Below are 6,000 nucleotides of genomic sequence, written 5' to 3'. Positions count from 1 at the left end.
ATTTTTTTCCATATTTGGTTTTTATGATTAGATCATGATGGGTATGATATGTTAAGATCAGATTATGTGTCCTAACATATTCTTATGTGTTAATTGAGCATGGTGGATGGTTATGGCTTATGACCTTAGATTAATGGTTTTGGTTTTTTAAATACGGCTTACATGTCGTTCGCTCTTATAATTATTAAATCTCGAATGTAACTCGAGTTCTTCTTGTAAGTTCAGTAGATTAGTTTTATATTTCATTCTCATAATGTACACAAAGAAATGAAGATTTTAAGATCAAGGAAGGATAATCCCACATTGAAGCCATCCAAGGAAGCAATACAATAAAAAAGATATGTAATAGTTAGCCTGTATTTATTTTCCACCTTAGATTGACCTAGATCTTTGTCATTAGCTTGATAAAGATCACATAGGATGAAGCCATAACCAACCATATTTAATTTATCGCACTTTACATATATATGCTAATATGATGAATGTATGTGTAGAGTAGTTTATAAAGATGCATGCTTAAATTAAATTAATGATGTATGTATTAGATACGACACCCATGTCATATTTACTAAACAAGATAAAATCTGTAACGACTCAAGATTTTAAAACGAACAAACGATTATGAGATTCTCGTGTTTATGAAACAAGGAATAAAATATAAATTTTCTTTGTTTCTAACATGGGGCGATTTTGTCAAAAGCGAGTTCATTGAACTTGTAAGGTTGTGGGTTTTAAGCAAGACCGTTGTGACATCCTTATTTATTTATTTGAAGTATTTATTTGAAGGAATAAAATACGAATATTTATTTGAAGTATTTTATTCAAAAAAAATTAGGATTCTCTCTATGATGGGATCATGATTGTTTTAAAATTAAAAAACCCTAAAGTTAATATTAAGCTGATCAGATGCCTTCCAATGAGTCCAATGCGTTAACCCCAAGATTGATAAGGAGTGGGTTCGCCAAATCGAAGTACTCCCATCTATCGTGGGAGATGTGTTGAAGTATATTGATACTTTTTGACTATTGGGTTTGAATTAACTAAGTTACCACAATAGAATTGTGAATATAGAGGCATAGAGTTTGGCTATATTTATTAGATAAATATGAATAAATGTTGTTCCGCCAAGCTATCCAAGAGTTATATAGTTGATATAATTGACAAATATTGTCTACCTAAATAATCATATTTTAGGAGGAAAGCCAAAGCTGACCTAACGCATGGTGAAATTTGGATCTTGGCTCACTAGAAAGGATATAAAATATATTTTTTCTGAATTAATAGTTAGGGCTATTGATTTGATAAAAATAGTGAGAGATATATATTGTGAATATATATAAATAGTCACTTGAACATAATTTATTGATCATCTGTATACTAAGTCATTTTATGCACTTTAATATTGTAGATATCAAATGACAAATAACATAAATAACTTCTCTATGTAATAGTCCTTGAGAAGGATAAGCTGACATGAAATAATTTTCTCAATTGACATGGAAACTTGAGGATTGTCCTCAGGTTCAAGGATGTCACTCAAACCCCTCCCTTATTTCTTCTAGCTGAGAATGAAACATGTGCTGAACAAAATGCTTACCAGAAGCAAATTGATTATGCAACTGATGTTTCATGTCTCATGCTTGTAATTATGAGTGTTGAGCTTTAGAAGCAACAAGAGCATAATGATGCTTATGATATGATTGAGCACCTTCAAAGGATGTTTGAAGGATAGGCTCGTCAGAAAGATTTGACAATAATAAGGCACCATACTTTTGTATTAATGGGAGAATGATATCCAGTTGGACCACATGTTCTAAAGATGATAAGTATATGTATCTTGATATTTTGGGTTTCAAGAATAGTCTAGAGACTCAGCTTGATTTGATCAAATAATCTTTGAACAACTTCTATTTTTAGTTTGTTAAGAACAAAAGGAATGAGATTGATAGAACACTCACTAAGCTGTTGAGCATGTTTAGAATTGCTGAAAATAACACGGTAAAGGCACAAATTATGTCCATATTGATGATGTACACATGGAATGCAAATTGGAAAGGAAAGTGGATATGCAAGGTGAAGATTTGATCTTATTCGGTGCCAAACCAAAGTCGAATCCCAATGGGCTTTTGAAGCCTGATAGTGGTGTTGCTAAAGGAGATGATTGTCATTTCTGTGGAAATAACTGGATGATTGGAAGTTAAATTGTCGAGCTTGTTTGGAAGATCTAAAGAAGAAGACTAGCAATGGTCAAGCTTCATGTATCGGGTTAGAGTTAGAGCAAAAGTTGTTTCTCTAGTTGAAGGAACTCGATACCTAATTTTTCCCATAAGGCGAGATTGAAACTTGATAAATTGTTATTACGAGCCAGCCTTTAGCGGATACATTAAATCAATTTCTTGTCAGGACAAGAAAGGTTTTCATTTTAATTAAATAAATAATAGTTGTTTATTCTATTTTAATGATAAGGCTTATAATGTTATACAATTAGTTAACAATTTATACGTTCTAAGATGACTCAAATCAAACATTACCTCTAGCATTGTCGTTAAGCCATATTAATGAGAACCACATTTCTGAGTTACATATAGATGGATACTTGGATAAGTTTGACTTTGAATCATACAGAAGATGCGAACTTTGTCTCATTGGAAAAATGACTAAAGCTTCTTTTACCTGATCAGGTGAAAGGGCAACCGCGCGATTAGGACTTATACATAATAATGTATGTGGTCGAATGCGTATGATGGCAAGGGGTGACTTTTACTACTTCATAACATTTACTGTTGACTTCAATAGGTATGGAAATATATATCTTATGAAGAACAAATCTGATTCTTTTGAAATGTTCAAAGAATATAAGGCTAAAGTAGAAAAGCAAATAGAGGAAAGTATAAAAGTTCTACGATCAGATCGTGGAGGAGAATACTTAAGCCTTAATTTCAAGAGTTTCTTAAAGGAGTGTGATAGTGTATCATAACTTACTTCTTCTGGAACACCCCAATGGAATAGAGATTCCAAGAGGAGAAATTGTACCTTGTTGGACATAGTGCGATCAATGATGATTCAAGCGGATCTTCCATTCAGTTTTTGGGGTTATGCTCTAGATCGGCTGCATATATACTTAACCAAGTTCCGACTAAAGCGGTTCAAAATACTCCGTATGAGATATAGAGTGATAAATGTCATAGAATGGTATTTATGAAAATTTGGGGACGTGAAGCATTTGTAAAATGTTTAGCCTCTGACAAGCTTGGACCAAAATTAGATAGATGTTATTTTGTGGGATACCCAAGTGAGACTAGGGTATAATTTTTATAATCCTTATGAGAACAAAGTGTTTGTTACTCGGGCCGCTGTATTTCTTGAGGGAGAACTATTTTCTAAGAAAATCAGTGGGAGGATAATACATATCGATGAAGATCGAGAACCACATGATAACATTGAACCAGAGTTGGAATAAGATCAGGATATACATCAAAATGTTGAAAGTAATCATGTCCGAGAAACACAGGTTATTCGTAGATCTAGTAGGACTCACCATGAGTCCAGGAGAAATTATGGATTATTTTTGACCCAAAATGGTGATGTGATGCTTACGGATAATGATAAAGCTTCTCTCCTACCAAGATGTTATGAACCGTCCAGAATCCGAGAGATGACTGAAGACCATGAAATTCGAGATGGAATCCATGTATCAAAATAAAGTGTTGACTTTAGTTGATCTACTCGAAGGGGTAAAACCTATAGGGTGTAAGTGGGTTTTCAAGAATAAAACTGATATGGATGGTAAAGTACAGACCTATAAGGTGTGACTAGTGGCAAAAGGTTTCAAACAAATTCATGGTATAGATTATGATGAGACTTTTTCACCAGTTGTTATGGTCAAGTCCATCAGGAGTTTGTTAGAATTAGTTGCTTACTTTGACTATGAGATTTGGAAAATGGATGTCAAAATTGCTTTCTTATATGGGAGCCTTGAAGAGGACATATATATGATACAACCTGATGGTTTTGTTGATCCAAAATTTACTAAGATAGTTTGTAAGTTGCTTCTATCTATATATAGATTGAAGTAAACCTCAAGGAGAATGAATATTCATTTTGATAAAACGGTCAAAGAGTTTGGCTTTATTCAAAACGAAGATGAACCATGTGTTTACAAGAAGATTAGTGGGAGCCATGTGACATTCCTAGTATTATGGAATGACATACCTTCTCTACAGGCTGTTAAGACTTGGTTGAGAAATAGTTTCTCGATGAAAGACTTAGGCGATGCTACCTATATAATAGGGATCAAGATATATAGAGATAGATTGAAGAGATTAATCGACCTAGTCAGAGTACATACATTGATAAAGTATTACATAATTTTATGATGCAAGAGACAAAGAAAGGATATGTTTCAATGTCTCATGGGATAGTGATCTCAAAAGATAATTTCCCCCTAAATCATTAGATGATTAGGGCCGTTTGAGAAAGTTCCAGATGCGTCAGCAATTGGATCTATAATATGTGTTTCGTATGCTTTGAGCATGACGATCAGATAGCAGTCTAATCCAGGTGAGGGTCACTGCATAGTTCTCAAGAATATTTTTAAGTACTTAAAGAAGACTAAAGATTTATTTTTGGTGTATGGAGAAGATAGGGAACTAGTTGTAAAGGATTACACGATGCTAGTTTCTAAACCTAATTTTTGGACAGACAAGGATGATTACGTGTTTATGTCTATTTTATGTTTTGTCTAAATATAAGTGATATTAGCTGGAATAGTTCACATCAAGAACATTGATGATTCTATAATGGAAGCCGAATATATTGATATTTTTTGAAACAACCAAGGAGACTGTTTAGGCATGTCCTTAGGCGATACCACCTTATTAATGAGATTAATGATCAAGGAGATATAAATGTAAGGTGCATATTATTGATAATGTTGCAGACCCACTGACCAAGGTTTGTCGCAGCAGAAGCACGATGGTCGTACTAGTTCTATGAGTATTAGATACATGGGTGGTTGGCTCTAGTGCAAGTGGGAGATTGTTAGTGTTTGTGCCCTAGAGACAACACTATAATGTTTTAGTTTAAGATATTTGATTATTAATGTTTATGTTCTATCGGTTATTCCCTATTGTTATGACCGACATTTTGTGTAATATTATCTGTGGATTTTGTGTGATATTAAAGCCGTAAGTGAATATACTAATGGTTGTACCTTGTGTGAATGAAAAATTTCTACATTTTAAATTTGCTTTATGTAGTATATGATTTTTCAAAGCAAGAGTTTATTTATTTCCCTTATTTTTGATTTATAAGGAATATTCTAAACCTTGGAGAAATTTTCTTTTAAAAGTTATTTTGTTCACAAATTTCAAAAGTGATTTTATAAAATTTCTAAAAATCCAAATTATTTTATGGTATAAATTTTATAATTTTTGAACGTGTATTTTATTTTATAAAAATGAATCTCTACAAATTTTATTTGTTATAATTATCAAATTACATAAGAGACCTTGCATGCAAATCACCCTTCTATTCTCTCAAAGGGAAAATAAGACTTTTCCAACCCCACTAACTCCTTTGTTAATTACCAAATTACTAAATTAGCCTTGCATGCAAAATGACCTAACTTTAGCTAAAGGACATTTTTGTAAGTTCTCACTTCCACTCATTATTTTGTCAACTAAAAAGCATAAAACAAAAATCAAAGTGGGAGAAGTCATTCCACTCATTCCACACTCCAACACACCATAATTTTTCTCTCCTCCCCCTCCCACCATTGCTCTCGGCCGAAGCCCCATTCCCCTACCCCCTTCCATTTTTCACTTCATTCTTCATCTTCCCAAGTATAAATCTTCTACCTACATTCATCTTATATACTTTCCAACAGTTTTGTGACTTGGAAGTTGAAGTTCCATGGATGCATGTGTAGTTCTTATGTGATCTCCGAAGAGAAACTCTTGATTCTTGTGAATTCAAGAGCTCTCTATGAGATATATTTTA

Source organism: Apium graveolens, chromosome 8 (genome assembly GCF_009905375.1).
Source record: "Apium graveolens cultivar Ventura chromosome 8, ASM990537v1, whole genome shotgun sequence".
NCBI classification, from domain to species: Eukaryota; Viridiplantae; Streptophyta; class Magnoliopsida; order Apiales; family Apiaceae; genus Apium; species Apium graveolens.
This window is presented reverse-complemented; position numbering follows the sequence as displayed.